The sequence below is a fragment of the Quercus suber genome, unplaced genomic scaffold, assembly GCF_002906115.3.
Source record: "Quercus suber isolate HL8 unplaced genomic scaffold, Cork oak 2.0 scaffold_94, whole genome shotgun sequence".
In the NCBI taxonomy this organism is placed as follows: Eukaryota; Viridiplantae; Streptophyta; class Magnoliopsida; order Fagales; family Fagaceae; genus Quercus; species Quercus suber.
In genome coordinates, this window is record NW_027069559.1 from 913,514 (window position 1) to 931,556 (window position 18,043).

At 31.1% G+C, this 18,043-nt stretch overlaps 2 long non-coding RNA genes across 3 annotated transcripts; one reads left to right on the forward strand and one right to left on the reverse strand.

Annotated features, from left to right (window-relative positions):
• The first annotated feature begins 100 nt into the window (after nt 1-100).
• Nucleotides 101-627, forward strand: LOC136067986 (uncharacterized). Its single transcript, XR_010629373.1, has 3 exons — nt 101-305; nt 393-501; nt 591-627. It is a non-coding gene; the product is annotated as an uncharacterized LOC136067986 (long non-coding RNA).
• A 5,287-nt stretch (nt 628-5,914) lies between these two features.
• On the reverse strand, nt 5,915-11,996 carry LOC136067996 (uncharacterized). 2 transcript variants are annotated; one of them, XR_010629387.1, is made up of 6 exons: nt 11,740-11,996; nt 10,864-11,161; nt 9,369-9,614; nt 6,662-7,504; nt 6,516-6,570; nt 5,915-6,320 (listed from the first exon to the last, which is right to left on the reverse strand). It is a non-coding gene; the product is annotated as an uncharacterized LOC136067996 (long non-coding RNA). The 2 variants fall into 2 exon arrangements; XR_010629386.1 differs by having other exon boundaries at nt 10,864-11,996.
• Nucleotides 11,997-18,043: the final 6,047 nt, after the last annotated feature.

The window sequence follows — 18,043 nt, forward strand, 5'->3', positions numbered from 1 at the left end:
AAATTGTGATGGTAGAAGGGATGTGAATTTTGAGGTATTGGGGTGGTGGAAGGACAATTCTTGTAGGTACCCAATGTTGTCCAAAGCGGCTAAGGATGTGCTGGCTGTACCAGTTTCGACTGTTGCATCTGAGTCAGCATTTAGCACCGAAGGCCGCATTGTTGATCAATTTCGAAGTTCTCTCTCTCCTCTCATGGTTCAAAACCTTGTATGTGCACAAAATTGGCTTCAAGCCATAGTACCAATTTCTTATCGCCAATCAAGGGATGAGGTTGAGGCATTGGAGGAGGAATTTCATGATTTAGGTAATATGTTTAAATTTTGGAACTTATAGTCTGTCTCATGTTCAAACAAAATTTAATATGTTGTATTTATTTCTTTTCACTTTCTAGTTTTAAATCAACAATCATCATCAAGTGCATCAGCAAGTACTAGCTCCAAATTGGGTTCTAGCTTAGGCAAATGACCTATAATTAGTGTTGAAGATTGATAACTGACTTGGTATGTTACTGCCTTTGGCCTCTTACTGTTATAAACTTGCTGTCCTTTAATAAGGTATTATTTGTTAAATATTTTTTTGTCTTTTGTAGGTGGAATCATTTATTTTGTAAAGGAGGCAGCCTTTTGGGAACATTTTGGAAGCTTTTTTGTAAATTGCTTTTCTAACAATACTAGTCTTAATGCTTATAGAAAAGAAATCCTAGGAATCATATGGGTTTTCTTTTCTATTAGTTATAAGCTTGGGTATTTGTCATTTAATGCTTTGGGAAAGCTTTTTTTTTTTTTGGATCTGTGGTATTTTATAATTTGTAATTAATTATATTGCTAGAAATATTGTATAGCCAGCAAGGTTACTGCTTTCTTATGATTTACTGCCTTGTGGAAACATTGAATTATTGCTGCCTTTGTGTGGGTGTTGGAAACATTGAATTACTGCTGCTTTTGTGTGGTTGTTGGAAATACACATGTTTTGTGTATTGTTTTGCTATTTTGTCCAGTTTATTTGTTGTGTTAATTTTTGGGTAGTCAATGTGGCTGCTTAACAAGTCACAGGTGGTGAAAATAGGATTTTGTGTTACTTGTGTTGTGCTCTTTAGTTTTTGTGGTCAATGTGTGGATGCTTAACAGATGTAAGAATAGGTTTATTTGGTGCTGTTGTGGGGTATCAAGTCCAGGATATTTAATGCTTAACAAGTGGTAAAAATTGGCTTATTTTGTGACCTGGGGTGAGGATTTTTTTCCAGGAAGTTTTTGTTCTGAAGGCCCAATATATTTATAAGTTAAGTAGCTTAATTTAACTTTACTTGAAGGCCATTAAAAAAAAAAAAAAAGGAAAACGGAGGCCCAACTAATTTGACACCCAAATAATTTTTAAAACTGTCAAACTCCTTAATATGGGCTAAAAGGGCTGAAAAAAGTGAACCTAATTTTTTTTTTTTTTATAGAAGTCCAAAAACTGGGCCCATTAATGACCCAAACCCACCTAACCAACAGCTTCGACCCACCCATCCGATGGCCCGAATCATTGGATCCGACCTGACTATTCGGTCGAATACGGGTCTAAGATCCAACAACCCGACTCAAACAGGTTGAGTTCGGTTCAGGCCCAAACCCGAACCGACCCAACCCGTGGACAAGCCTAAATTTTATCACTTTTTTCATGATCTCATTTGTAATGTTTTTTATCATTATCATATATTATTGGTTGATGAATTGCATAACAAAGACCTTAAATGAGAGGTAGCACCATTCATTTGATTTTCAAAAGAAATGGTGTATGAAAATTTTATATTTATGTTATAAATATGATTAAATGAAAGGTCAAAAAAGAGATTTTAAAATTTTATTTCTTGTGTAATTTCTATTATTATTGGAGAATATCTCCTTTTAGTTATGATTGGAAATATGGTTTCTATGGTTAGAGAATTTGGTTAGTTTTTAGTTTAAATGTAGTGCTATGATTGTATTTAATTTTTGATTTTTGATTTAATTTTTTAAGTGAATGTAACAGTTTATTTCATTGCACTGTAAAGTTTTTAATGTTCCCTATATAATCATCTCTATTTTATTTTTTACTTCTCCTTACAGCTTCTTTGTTTTCCAATTAACGGTTACTAGTTGACGTTTGATTTTTCTTTTCTTTATCTACTATTCATTACTTTGTATTTTTTTTATTTACAATCTCTCTCTCTCTCTCTCTCTCTCTCTCTCTCTCTCTCTCTCCTCTCTCTCTCCCCCATTGGCAACTATTGTTTTCCAAAATTTGATGATGATTCTATTGCATTAAATATGCATTATTAGTTTCTTTATGTTATATTTGGTGTGATATTACCATTAGCTTTTTTTTTTTTTTTTAATTTAGTGTTTCTAAATTGGAATTTGTTTGGAGTACAATTTTATTTATTGAATTATGTAAAATATTATATGTTTAATCTTTTTTTAAAAAAAAGAAAGAGAGAAAATATAAATAATTTAATGATATGGAAGATGTGTCTGAATTTACATGTTGAATAAACTAAGATGAGAAGAAAAAAAAAAAAAAAACAATAAACACCAAATTACCCAAATCATACTATGTAATAGAATAATATAATATTCTTATACTATATTTAATTCTTTATAATACAATATTATAACATTTAACAATCAAAGAGAACAAAAAACAAAACTAAAAACACAAAACTAAATTACATCAACTCAAAGTAGAGTTATAGAAAATACAAAAATTTATCAACCTATAGCAAAGATGCAAGAAAAATAAATAAATAAAATCCACCAACAGAATTGAGAGAGAAATAACCTTTTTTGTGAGGGAAAATTATGTAAAAATATAGAATTAAAAACAGAATGAAAAATTTATAATAAGAGGATAAGAATAAGAAGAGACAAAGTAAAAGAAAATAAAGAGAAATATGACGAGTGATATTAAGGTTGAGGGTAGTGGGGATATGAAAAAGGTGAAAGGAATGCAAAAGGTTGGAGAAGGTGTAATTGTTAAAAAAATGAGTACAATTTTATAAGAAAATTTTTATTTATTTGTATGAAACTAAAACATTATATGTTAAATTTAAAAAAAAAATGAGAGAAAATATTAATAATATTACTTCTAGAAGACACAAAAAGAGGCCAAGGAACCAAAACCCAAATGCATCCATTAAACAAAAAGTGAAGCTTTCACTTACAACTTGGTCTATCTATCTTCTGGCATAATTATGGTCACTAAATTTTCTGTGATACTCCGTTACTTAAAGTTACAAATTGTTGCATTTGCATTGTTGGAGATTCTCTCTATGAAGAAACCTGGCTATTAGGTTAAAGCAGAACTGCATGCTTGTTCACCAACATAGATATCACACATTATAGTTAGAATCAATCAGTTATTGACTTCATATTTATCACAACATGAGGAGTGAAAAAAAAAATCAAATGAAAAGATAACATATCAAGTCTAAAAGGAATTTCATAGAACAAATGCCATGAAATACAAAAATAACATATATAGAACAACTGAATAAGTGAATTCAAAGCAACCCAAACTAATAATTTAAAGAAAAGCACATGTAATAAAATTAACAATTAAAGAGAGAGAAAAAAACTTAAAACACAAAACTAATTTGCATTAGCTCAAAATAAAGTTACAAAGAACATAGAAATTTATTAACCTAAAGCATAGATGTAAGAAAAAAAAAATCTACCAAAAAATTGAGAGAGAGAGAGAGAGAGAGAGAGAGAAGCTTTTTTCGTGAGAGAAAAGTATGTAAAGAATGGAAAAGAGATTGACAAATTTATAGTAAGAAGGTGTGAATAAGAAGAGACAAAAAAATAAAGGAAGATGAAGGGAAAGATGAAGAGTAATATTAAGGTAAAGTGTAGTAGAGAGATGAAAAGGTAAGGGAATGAGAAAGGTTGGAGAAGGAGTAAATTTTTTTTTTTTTTAAAGTAAATGTTAAAAAAATTATAGAAAAATGATAATGACGTGAAAGCTGATGTGACTTAACTGGAGCATAGCAACAATAAATGCTACACTTCAGCTTTTAGATATATATAGATATAGATTATGTTTTCTCAATAACAAATTTTATTGATTTTTTTTTTTTATACACGTTATATTATATTTCCGTTTAGAGGAGAATAATTTTTTTTTTTTTTTTTAAGTACTCCCAACTCAACACTTTCATACACAAACATCAAACCAAAAGAATGCAAAAAAATATGCTTAGGACCGTTAATGCTTTATTCCCGTACATTGTGGAAGTTTGATCCTATTGCCTTGTTTGCATAATCCAACTTTGAAATTTAAGCTAATCCATACATAGACTTTTGACAAAAGTTAAATCAACTAAATTTGATAGCATTAAATTTATTTGATATATACAATTATGTTGAATGAAACTTTAGGAATAAGAGATAAATGAAATGGCAAAAATCTTATGACTTAATTAGATATCCTGTCTTAAAAGATAAAAAAGGTTGATGGACACACAACTTACTTTCTCAAAGCTACTAGGAGTATAGCATGCAGTGATTTCGCACAAGTAGTTTTTCTGTCTTCCACCCAAGTAAATTAGTGGGTCAATGCAATAATAATGACCATCAGTCCTAAGCGTCTAGTCCATATTGCATACAAACAACAAAGACATAGAAAGGTTTTTTTTTTTTTTTTGACCAAGTCAACTTGAAAGGCATAGATAGCAAAACTACTAGTTGAAAATCAATGCCCTGTTATATCATCAGTTCTCTGAATAACCCGTCTTTACTAAAATAAAATATTTGATCCCAAGATACGCAGTTGAACTTAATCTCATTGAAACCTCCTAATTGAGTGCCTCATTAACAAAAGCCTAAAAAGAAAGAGAATGATTTTAAAAAAAAAAAAAAAAACATTATGTAAAAAAAAATGTTTATCAGAGTTGGCCCATATCTGTTACAAGGTCGCTGAATTTTGGGCCCTGTGGTTGTGGAGCGGGTGGACCTTATTTCACTTGAAGGTTTGTAAGGACAAGTAGTTTTGTGGGTAAGCAAATGCATATGGGCATATTAGTATGAGTGTTAAAGGATTTTATGTAAGGGTTGAGACTGACTGATTTGGGAACAGATATTGGGCCAGGCCAGGACCATTGGTAACCCAAGTAGCATTGATTGCTTTCTTTCAAGTCTACCAATGCTTCTTTTCTTTTCTTTTCTTTTTTGGCTTGAAAATCTTCAACAATCAACCTGGTAAGCCTTCTTGTTTTCTTGTTTTTGTTTTACCATTTTGATTATTTATTTCCTCAAATTTCAACCATGTGTACGGCCTATTTAGTTGTTATCAATATGCATAGTAGTAACACATCATCACTGGATCGTTTTAGAGTTCTAGTACCAAACTGCAAATTACAATGTGTAGCCTATCTATTTAGAATTGGTAAATGTAAACTCTGATTTCTATGTTGATCCAAGCTCATACTACCAAGACAACCCAGATAAGTGATTCCTAATAGCAGAGAAAGTAGGTTCCACTACAGTCTAACTGGTATAAGATTAATTTTGCAAAACTGGGTTCTTTGAAAAGATCAATCACCCCAATTTTTGTCTATTGTTAATTTGTTATGTTGGATGTCTCATAATAATATGCAACAGCAATAATAGTCATGCTCATATATTACACATTGATTGTAAACACATGGCCACATGACTAATAATTGTGTATTTAAAATTCTTTTTTTTTTTTTTATAGGTAGAGTGTTTAAAATTTTATTAAGGACTATATACGAAGTGTGCAATACATAGCTCACTGAATTTGAAAAATAAAAATTGAAACAAAGATAAAAATGATTGATTTGCTAAAAAATCTCCGGCTTGTAGACATGTAGAATTTCTTTCCAAAGTTTCTATCCACACAAGAAGAAGAAAAAAAAAAACATTAACTGGCATATGAGCACAAAGGGCACCCTAGTTATAATTGCAAAAGGAATCCAACAATCGGATCCACTAAAACCTAACACAAAGTTGGCCACCCAAATTGTGATATTTGAAGAAGTAATGAAATGTTTGATAGCCTAGCTGACAATAGAATTCAACATGTTGAGAATTGCAAATTCAGCATTGCAGATGAAATAACTAGATCTACTCATATGTCCTCATTTCTCTTCCAAAACTGTTGAAGACGACTGATACTTCTGCAAAAGGACAAAATTGAGCAGTCCAAATCATTATGAGCTTCTTTGTGATAGCTAGATTCAAGAATGGTGTAAATTTCCCTTCTTCTATTTAGTGTTATATAGTCTCCATTCGATAACCATTCAATGGGGAACTAGATGGCCATATAATGGCTGACATCCCTAACAAATAATAACAAAAGAGAGAGAAATATGTTATTATCTTCAAATACCTACAGATATGGTTATGCATTAAACCAACTTTTCATCCCACATTGTAAGGAGATATAATAAATAAATAAATATAAATTGAAAAATCCAGATACTTAAAATATAAAGAAATTGACAAATTTACCACAAAGAAACATGGAGGCTCACCTCTTTATAGAAAAAGGAGTTATGAGACCAATTGCAAGCTTAGTTGAATCATCATCTGTAGAGAAAACAACAGCTAAAATATCATATTAAATACTAACCAATTTCCATAGATTTTTATCATTTTGCTCAAAAATATTATAGTTTACCTCTATTTGCCACTTCACTAACCTAAAGTAATGGCTCTCCTTAAGACATTGAGGCAAATAGTCTAAAAAATGAAGAAGAAAATATGAGGACATTGTATTATGATGTTTTCTCTATTGTCATTAGATTTTGTTGTTAAATAGAAATAAACATTTGACATTTCACTATTGCACTCGTGAATTTTTCAAACCTTCTTCAAGGAAGTATGAAATATAACTACTTGAAGCTGGGGGGAAAAATAATAGAAGGAAGAAAAAAAAAAAAAACAGATGTAAATTTTTCTCCAAAGACAAAGTATTAGAGATTTAAAAATACTCTAAACCTAGCAGGTAGAACTCTACCAGTAGAATTTTTAGGGTTTATATCCAGCTTTAAAATAATTAAAATTTGTGAATATCAAACTCTAGGGCCAAAAAAATGTGAATTAAAGAATAAATAACCAAACACAAAGTTGACCTTAAGTAAAGCAGTTGGAACCATACATAAGGCGATGGACAACCTTAAGAAATTTTGAAGGCAAACACTCATACTTCAAGTAGTAAGAACTAAGAATCTAAAAATCTAGGAAGGGCATAAAATCCTAACTAAATGTAGGGAAAAATTCATGTCCCTAGAACATATGCATTCTCATCAATATATCTTGCGGAGGGGTAGGGGAGGAAAGTTGACCCTAGAACATAAGCATTCTCATCAATTTATCTTCAATTGTTGTGAGAAATATGTAAGTTCCATTCCAGTGCAATTTCATGTTCTCATGGATTCTGAAAGTTTGCTTGTATAGAGCATATGATGTGACAAAGCTTTGGTCATCAACTCTGCTTTGATTAATAATTTCACAATATCACCTATAAGGGAAATTCCAAGATTCTCCAATAAGAACAACAATTAATAGGAGAAATTAGGTAAAAAAACAAGGTATTTCATCTAAATGGATGTCAACCAGGGACACAATGACTTCCATCCAAACTGCAAAAGAGAAACAATATTATTGGGAAACAGATACTATAATATGAAACACTCACTTAGCATTTGTACAAAAAGGAATCCATTGCACGTGTATAAAATTCTTAGGTTCATATAAATGTTTGAGTCTCATATATGTAATTGCCCATGGCTTTAAATATTGTGGCTGATGTGCATTGATAATAGCTTAATTTTGTATATTTATATCATTGTAAGAAAGCATTATCTACTTATTTTGAGTTAATTCATTCATTTTATATTTGGTTTTGGAATAATGCTGAATAATCAATTTTGTACTTAATTGAATCTTATTGCGTGAATTTGTCATTTGTAGGAGAATGGAATTAAATAAGTGGATTTGTGCAAAGAAGAAAGCTAATGGAATTCACTTTTACAAGGGCCATGATGAAGTTAAAAAAGTCCAACCCAATTAAATTTAAGTCCAATTGGAGCAAGGAATCAAAGGAAATTTGCACCAAATCCAAGTCAAATTCGGATTAGGATTCCAGCCTGCACATCAGTTAGTATTTTTGGCACAACTTTCGGCTCAGATGTCCAATCAAGATGATTGAAGTTGGGCTGGAAATTTAACTTAAAGGGCTATAACTTTGTAGTTTACCAAAAGTCCTAATTCTGAAGTTAAATGGGCCAAAATCGTCGGTTAAGTGAAGCCTAAAAATCTGAGATTTTCTCCAAACGGAAATTCAACTTGTAATAGGATTCCTTGACCTATTTAAAGGCTCTTTAGGGCAAAATTCAGGGGGCTGAGGAGTGCTAGGGCTGAGGGCTAAATGTATAGAGAGTACGGCTACTTCTTTGGTTTTTTTCCATGACAGTTAGTTTTATTTTATTTATCTAGTTTAATGTTTAGTATTTTATTTCTGTGTTTTCTTTCAATTACCATGAATAGCTAAATTTATAATTAGGGTTGGGATGAAACCTTGTAAAGGATTATCAATAATATTTATGTGATTTGATTTTTCCCACAATAGTTGTTCTTCAATGATTTAAATTGTTCTTGCTTCGTATCAATTGACTAAGATGGGATTCTAGATATGAGTTCAATCATGTTTTTCTCATGATTTAGGATTTATCTTAATTAATTGAATGCTTGGTTTATTAATTCTTGATTATAAAATTGGATACCGCTTGTCATTTGTCTATCAATGGATACAATTTATGATTTGATTTTTAGAATTGAATATATCTTGTGATTTGTTTGGCTATGGATATAATTGATGATTTGATTTTATATGTAAGAAGCGAAGAAGAACATGTTTTAGATATCTAAATAGAAGTTTTAATGATAATATTTTCCATGGTAGCAAGATTGATTTCTAGATTATCATGTAGTGGTTGGAAAAAATTAATGATCATAAATATATGCTGATATGACTTACAAGGCGAATTCCAAAACCTTAATTCCTTTCTCTAGGTTGTTTACATCTTTTTACTGCTTTATATTATATTTTTTGCTTAGTTTAACTATTTGCTTAATTTTATTAATTGCTTAGTTTATTTAATTTCAAAACAACCAATTTTTATTAAACTAGATTATGATTAATTTGGTTAAGATTTGATTTAATTTTCCTATGTTCATTCAAGTCCCTGTGGGTTCGACCTCGTTCTTGTCCAACTATACTTCGGTACGGTTTGTACACTTGTGAGTACTTTAAAATTTCACAACAGTGGCATCCTAAGCAGCCTTAAAAAGAATTGAAAGACTACTTCAAGGATGACTAATACCAAGCTAATGTAGAGATAACAGCACTTGCCGAAGAGGTTCTTTGTTGTGGAAGTCTCAAAAGCCACCTTAATGGAGCAAGCACAAATTTGCCCTATACTTGAAATTGTAAACTGATAAACAAATATAAAAATTTGTAAGACATTTGCAGATTATGTCATACATTCATTCTTTTAATGTAAGATTAAATGGGTTTAGTCACCTACTTGGACACAACATTTAGCTCTAGACTGCACAAAAAGAGAAAGCTACTGTAAGGTTGAAATTTATCAACCGTCTTGTTGGCTTTATTCCGTGCCAATTTGCTTGTAATTTAGCACTTAGTAATCCTGTATTTAGGTGGGATTCATGTAAGGGTAATGTGTGAAGAGAGTGTGAAGAAAAGCTCAAGTTTGTACAAAAAAGCAGAGTTTCGCGGTTAGGACTCGCGGCTGACTCGCGACTGGCAAGCCGCCAATTGTAGGCACGTGAGAAGCATACAGCGGAGTTGAAGGGTCGCGCTAGCTGTCACACTACAAGAAAAAAGTCCCAAGCTGGCCAGGCCGTTATCTCGTGACTTGAACTCGCGACTTAGACAAGCCGAGAGGTCAAGCCGCCAACCAGCCTTGTTTGATAAAAACTGTCTCTTCGTATTCCAAACACACACCACTATATATAGACCTTTATACCCATGAAATGTAGAGAGCTTCCAGAGAGAATTTTGAAAAAGAAACCCTAGAAAAAAACAAGATTATCTCATCCCTAATCTTCACCTAAGAGATTCTTCAAATTCCTTTACTCTATTCCTCTCCATTGATACATCCTTGAGAGGTCTTTGACCAAATCCTTTTCTCATCACACCCACGTCTGTGAGAAGATTCATTTGGTGCTAAGAGAAGCAGTTTGGAAGGAACCAATGTTCATTGGTTGATGCTATGGTTTAGTAGCGGAATCCGGTAAGCTAGAAAAGAAAAAGGTTTGGCGCAACCTCATCGGAGCAGGAAATTTGGAGGGCTTAGGTACCTGGGTAGATTAGGCTTGGAGGGTCTATTGCTGTTCATGTATCCCAACTACATTTTTTAGTGGATTATTGACCGCTTGGAGGGCGGCAGAGAGGTTTTACGCCGAGGGCTTCGGTTTCCTCTTCGATAACACATCGCGTGTTGTCCTTGTGTTTGCATCTCCCTTCCTTTATCTTTGCCTTTTTATTTCTACTGTGGATGTGATTATAATTGGCTTAGATTGTTTATCAATTCTGTGTTTGGCTTATGTTCATGTTCTGCACATTAATTGTTTGATTATAAGCTTGAATTGATAATTTGTAATTTGGGGTCTAAACATTCAAGGGTTTTTTACACACATATTGAATATTCAGTTACAAAATTAAGAACTCACCTGTTAAAAACTATTATTGTTACAAAAATCATGCTACAAGCAAATTTTTGAAAAGTCGAAACTGTTTGTTACAAAAATTATCATAAATATAAAATTAATAAAAGGAAGTGAGAGGTGTATTACTCAATCTATTGAAAGATTATACTTGATTTTTGTAGAACTATCATTGAAAATCCTTTTGGTTTCTATGCCACACTCGCCTCTGTACAATCATCTAAACACAAATTAGAAATTCAACAAAATTGAAAGCTCTTGAAAGAGAACAACAAAAAGAGAGCACAACTTATCAAGATAGGTGGTTCAATAGTATAGTTGAACGATTTAAGAACCTGTGTAGCTAATGGGGTGAGATCCTTTTGGACCAGATTAGAATATGTGGGACACCTCTTATGATCCATTACTGCCTCCTCAATTCATGTTTCTGATAGTTTGAGAAAGAAAAATTGGCAATGTATTCATCACCCTTTTTAGAAACATGAAATTACCACATGATTTAAGCCAAAAAATTGAATTAAGCAAATTAAATCTCTTGTATACTTCCAATGTACTAGGGTTGTGCCCTTTTTGTGCTTTTTTTTTTCTAAACAAAATGCTTACTTATTAAAAAGAATGTGTTAAGTCAAATCAAGTAGTTTTGTCTACCAAATACCAAATGATGTCAAAACATTTTTCACTATTCTTGCTCTTTCTCGCCAATCAAATGAAGCATAAAGTTAAAAAAGAGTATAATCAAGGGCAAGTGCTAAAGAGTAGGACTTTTCAAGCTATTCCTCCCTTGGTGAGATCAACACTGGATAATAACCCTTAAATATATTCAAAAACCCAAAAACATATAGAATCGGCCAATTAAACCATTAATTTATTAAATGAGTGGCACATCACCATCTAAATGATTTACAAGAAGAATGTTGATGTTGGTTCCTAATTCCTATGTAGTCTCCTAGAAGTTGGGACAAAAATTATAAGGTACGAATAATTAAAAGGCTAGAATTCGCTTACCTCTGCATCACTTTGCAGCAAATTACTCCATCTTTTGGACATTTAATAAAACTACTTCTCTTACCTATCACGGCTTAACCATCCTTACTCGTACTACCTATCTTAGGGCTGAAGAACTCCATGTATTCTATTAATCCATCACGCAATGCTCCATACTCGTGAATGGGGGCCCACATGCAGGGCCTCTTTTCTTCATAGTGATTAGAGAAAAGGATGTGCTCAATGTTGTCCAATGTTAAGACAGTGGCTGCACAACCTAAAGTTAAGAACACTCAAGATAACTGTTAGAGAAGCTTCTAGAATGTGTAGCACCTCCTAATAGACAGTGGCAATCTATGCCTCCTCTCTTTTTTCACAATAAATAAAATTGTGGTCAAAGTTATCTTTTCAATTTAATTAGATACTCTCATGGTTGTTCATTTATTAATGTTGTTGTGTTGGCTTAGTGGTTCCTAAGGTCTCACGATATCCATGAGATCTTGATTTCGAAACCTCTTACTAGCATCTTGAGGCCACCTTCATGGGATTTCTCCTTGTAATAACTTGGTGCGTGTGGAACAGGGGACTGCATACCCTTGAGGGAATAGTAAGATACTTGAAAAGCATTGAACACCCTTGTTTAGGAAAAAAAAAAAAAAAGTTGTTGTGGTGATTTATTTTCCTACTTTTTTTTTCTTTTAAAATTTAGTTCCCTAGCATGTCAAAAATTATACTATACTTTATAGCATTCATAAATATCATTTTACATTCAGCAAAATATATATATATATATATATTATCTTCTGGTTACAAGGCGTACAGTTAAGATTATTTATATTTATTAAATATTTAAAATTAGAAATAATTTTTTTATAATTAATAAAATATATAAGTAGTTTAGAAAAAGAGAAGATAACTATTTAGAAAAGGAAAATACAGTGCTTTAGAATTCTCTTTGTTAATAGTAAAAATAAGGAGGTTTTGTGTCAAAAGTTGTTTGACATTAAAATTATCATAACTGTAGTATCAAATAAGCAATGATAGAGAGTAAAGAATTTTTTATTTGGGGTTCAAATTATTAAAGTGATAAACCAATTAAAATAAATTCAAAACATATGCATACACTCATAGATATATATATATATATGTTTGTGTGAATGCAAATATCAATATTTTTTTTTTTGAAGCCACAACTCTTAATTTTCTAATACTAAAATTAGTTACAACTCATAAATATATTGTATACAAAATTATTGAATTTGATATATAATTCTTCATAATAGAAGGTGTGAACCTGTATTTTTTAAGTTAATAAATGAAAATCATTATATCTATGTAAGTATGTAACTCAAATAATACAATTTCAACTATAATTTATTTATCAATATCATCATAGGAAACTCGTGAATAAGTTCAAACTTGCATTTGATGATAAAATAAATTAAGCTTAAACATGTAATTTAATTCGTGGATAAGCTCAAACTCAAATTATGCTCAGATAAAATTAAATAAATCATTAATACTTCATTTACAGCCCTCAATGTAGTTAGAGGAATACCCTAGTTTTATTCAACCATTTTCTTATACTTCCAGTGTATTATTAAAATGTTCTATCACTTTTCATTATTATTTTCTTAAGGCTAAATTGCAAACTATGCTCCTAAAGTTTGGGGGTGTTTGCAGAGATGGACTCAAGATTTTGAGCTAGCGGGGGCCGGAGTATAAAGGAAAAAAAAAAAAAAAACTCAAAATTGACATCTATATAATATTAAAAAAATTATAAATACGCAAAATTGTTGTTTTTAAATACATTAAGATGCAATCATCTACTAACAAAGACAAAAACAAAAACAAAATAATATGTTTTTTTAATACTAGGCTAGTTAGGATTTTTTTTTTTTTTTTTTTTTTGAAGTTAGAGCATTCACAGTGGTGCTGCTAAAAATTTTACCTTTTAGTACATCAAAAAAATACTTTATCTATTTTACCACCTCATTTTACTATACACTCAATATCAAATGTTCTATCTATACTTCCATGGGCATGTACTTAGTCAACAATCCGGTTAACCTCGAAACTCAGCTTTGGACAATATCTTGGAACTTTGAAGCATACTTTTGTTGGTTATCTTCTTTTGGCATTTGGATTTAAGCAATGTTGTAGTTTTGACAAGATGTTCGCAATCTCCAACACGAAACATGTTCTATTTGCCGAAGTAAAAAGCACTCTTCTTTCTTGCACTCTACATATTGAACTTTGAGCCTTTGCCACCGCTGCCACCGCTTGGGTTCACAAGAGCTGATAGGTTTGGGTTCGTGGGGTTTGGGTTAGACAGGTCTATTTGTGGGGTCCCGTGGTTTCTGTATTAGATTTTAGAATTTGTTTTGAATGGTGACGTTTAAGCTAGAGTAATGTGTTTCAAGTTTAGGCTTGAAATGACATAGTTTTGATGTGTACCAGCTCTTCACTTGGTCATCACTTTGAAATGACGTAGTTTTGAGGTTAATTTGGCAAAAATAAAACACATTGATGTGTCACTTAACCGCATTTCAGGATGTAAAATCTAATCAACCCCAAATTTCAGCAGTGTAATTTGCAATTTACTTTTTTTTTTTTTTGGGACATAAATTGTTGTTATTAGTTTTAAGTAGGAAAACTTGGTAAAAAATATTATAGAAAAGGGTTGGCCTAGGAGTTATTATCCATGATGAAAAGGGTGACGTGCTATTATGCTTAGAAATTTGAATGATAAGATGTAGATTTTTTTTACAAAATAGAAATTCTACTATAACATAATCTAAGTGTATATGTGTGAGTCTCCCTCCTAGAGACTTGAACCCCGGCCTTTACCCTCTACAAACATTTATACTTATGGTAGATATATCTAATATTTTTATCCTTATTTTTATAAGGAGTTGAGCCACTTTAAATATCTAGTTTAGTTTTATTTATTAAAATTTTGCTATTTTGCAACGTAAGAAGGACAAACTTACACTTTACTTTAATATTTACAAATTTATTTTCTATACTGTGAATAAGATATTAATTAAAAAAAAAATCATTATTGTTATAAGTCCAAGAAACTAGAATGCCAAGAAGAAAATTTTTAATTATTAAAATAAAAAGAACAAGAAGAGATAGTAAATGTTAGTGACGATGAAGAAAATTTTAATGAAGAAATAAATTTGCAAAATGATAAACGTGATGATAGCATTGACTTAGATGGGGTTGATTAGCCAATATGATGAATATGATAAAAATAAATTAATTTTTGGATCATTTGTAATATATTATCACTTTTGAATTTATTTAATTTGAATATGTATATTATAAACACGTGCTAGTTATTTAGTTAGTTAGCGTATTAAATATTATTACATAAATGGTGAGTAAATTAATCATTAGCTGAATATATTCAAAATTTATAATAAATATACCCTTTATATATGTATATCTATAATTTCTTTTAATAAATTTTATTAAGTGTTTGTGTATCTTACCATACACAATACAAAAAAAAAAAAATCAAAAATCAATTCACAATACGATTCACGTTTTGATAACTATAGTAAAGAATATAAAGAAAAATGCCAAAATTTCCAAACTAGTTTAGAGAAATTACATATAATTTTAATTATATGACTTATTTCATAGTTATGTGATTTGTTTAACTCATTTGATAAATTATATAGATAAATATGCATGGATAATTGATTGATTGTTGTTTATTAGTTTTGAGTAGGAAACTTAGTAAAAAAGATTATAAAAAAAAAAAAAGGGTTGGCCTAGGAGTTATTAACCATCAATACTCATAATTTTTATCTAAGTAATCATCAGTTAAGCAATAATTATTTTTAGGCTAAATTACAAATTATATCCTCTAATTTTAGGGAAAGACTTAAGTCCAGTGCATTGGATCTTATGGGATGCGACCATGTGGCACGGTGGCAACTCTTGAACACATGGTAGCATCCAATTAGGTCCATTGCATACCCTAGCCAAATCTCTTACTTTGATTTATTTTCAATTTAATAATTTTTTTTTCCATTTTAGTCATTTTATTTTCAATATAGTTCTATCTAATGCGAACCGTTAAGCCCATTAAAATGAAAAAGAAAAAAGAAAAAAAAGGGTTAATAAAAGCCAAAAAAGAAAGAGAATGATAAATATATATATATATATATAGAAAATTCTTAAAAGGGTTTGTTGGAATTGGCTCATATTAATTATTGGGTCACTGGATTTAGGGCTTTATAGGCCGAGACAGATTGATTTGGGCATAGATGTTGACAAAAAAAAAAGTTCTTCTTTTTTACAAACAAGGGTGTTCAGACCTCTTTGAGCATCTGACTATTCCATCGGGTGTATGTAATCCCCCCGTCCCACACGCACTAGGTTATTACAGGAAGGAATCTTAAGGAGGTATCCCCAAGTGGGTGCAAGCGCCTACGACCGTCTTTTGGATAAGGGGTATAAAATGAGGTGTCTACAACAAGTGGTTTCAAATCCAAGATCTCATGGATATCATGAGGCCTTAGGAATTACTAAGTTTTTCTTAAAAGTTTACTTTTAGCCTCCCTTTTTAGAGTGGCTCCTTCTTCTTTTCTTTTTTTTCTTTTTTTTCTTTTTTAAATAGGGGGGAGTATTGGTAAAGAATATTAAGAAAAATGCCAAAATTTGTCCAAACTAGTTTAGAGAAAACACATATAATTTTAATTATATGACTTATTTCATAGTTATGTGATTCGTTTAACTCATTTGATAAATTATATAGTTAAATATGCATGGATAACTGATCCATTGTTGTTTATTAGTTTTGGGTAGGAAACTTATTTCATAGTTGCTTTCAACAATCAACATGGTAAGCCCTTTTTTTTCTTTTTCTTTTTTTTTTTTTTCTTTTTTGGTTATTAGTCACTTCAACCCTTGGCCTTGGTTGTAATTCGCATTCAATTTTTTTGTGGTTTACCATTTGATTTTTATTATTTCCCCAATTTTCTTACATGGGTATGGCCTAGTTGTTAGAAATTTGTATAATTTTCATCACTGTATTGTTGAGCATTTGGAGTGCGTGAAAAAGATGGCGTGTGCAAACCTTCTAATGAGCTTTACTTATAAATAAGAAAAATGAAATGACAAATAAAAAGCTCAAACCTTTATATGGGGGTTGTTCTCTTGTGTCTCCCAGATGAATGATCCATGTCTCAACCGGGATCAATGCTTGATCCTTGGTGCGATTTCTGAGCAGATCAGTTTCTTACCTAGTTAACATTTAACTAATGCTCTTCAATTTTTCTTATGCCGTGATCGTGAAACACAACTAGTCTATCAATGGTTTGCGTGCTTATATTGTTAAGCTTTTTGTTGTTGTTTTATTTTTTTCCTCTTTTCTTTTTCTTTAGGCTTGATAGGTGATTTGGTTTATGTTTTTTTCCTTGACAGAAACAAACAAAACTAGCCCAAGATGAACATCAATTATTAGAAGACATTCTTTGGACGTTGCTTCAGGAACTGGTGGTAGGTTACTCTTTGGTGCTTGTTCAAGATTTCAATCATGCATGTGGTTGTACTTTTGCACTGTATTTTATCCATATCCTTTTATGTATTGATAAGATTTAGTTGGGTTTTTATTGTTTTTATATCCTTTTATGAATGGGTACATTTAGTTGTTCTTGAAGAAAATCATGACAATATATTGTCTATAATTATTTCATCCTGAGTGTTAACAATATAAAGAGAGAGAATGACTGAATAGTCAGTATAATATTATATGTGTAACAATGTACAAAAGAGAGCCTTTATATAGGCTAGGTATGTGTGCAGTACAAGTAATAGAAGTATAGTACAAGTAATATACTAGGCTAAGCCCAATGGGCTAATCTATACACTAACATCCCCCCTCAAACTCGAGGTGGCAAGGAGGAAGCCAACTGGAGTTTGGATATAAGATCTCGAAGACGACCAGGTGGGTGAGACTTGGTGAAGATATCAGCAGGCTGGTCAGCAGATGAGATGGAGAACAACTTGAGATTGCCTTTCTTGAGATGCTTTATCAAATATATATATATATATATATATATCAAATATATATATATATATCAAATATATATATATATATATCAAAAAATTTCAAAAAACAATATTCATAAATCTGATAGCAAATTCACTGATTGAATTATTAAGGAAAGAAAAACATTATTAAAAAAATAAAAAACAAACAAACAAAGATCGATATTTCCTTACCTGATCTGAGTTTGTTTGTTGAGAGTGAGAGAAAGAGGAGAGAACCCATTTTGTTGAGAGAGAAGAATTGAGGAAAAAGAAT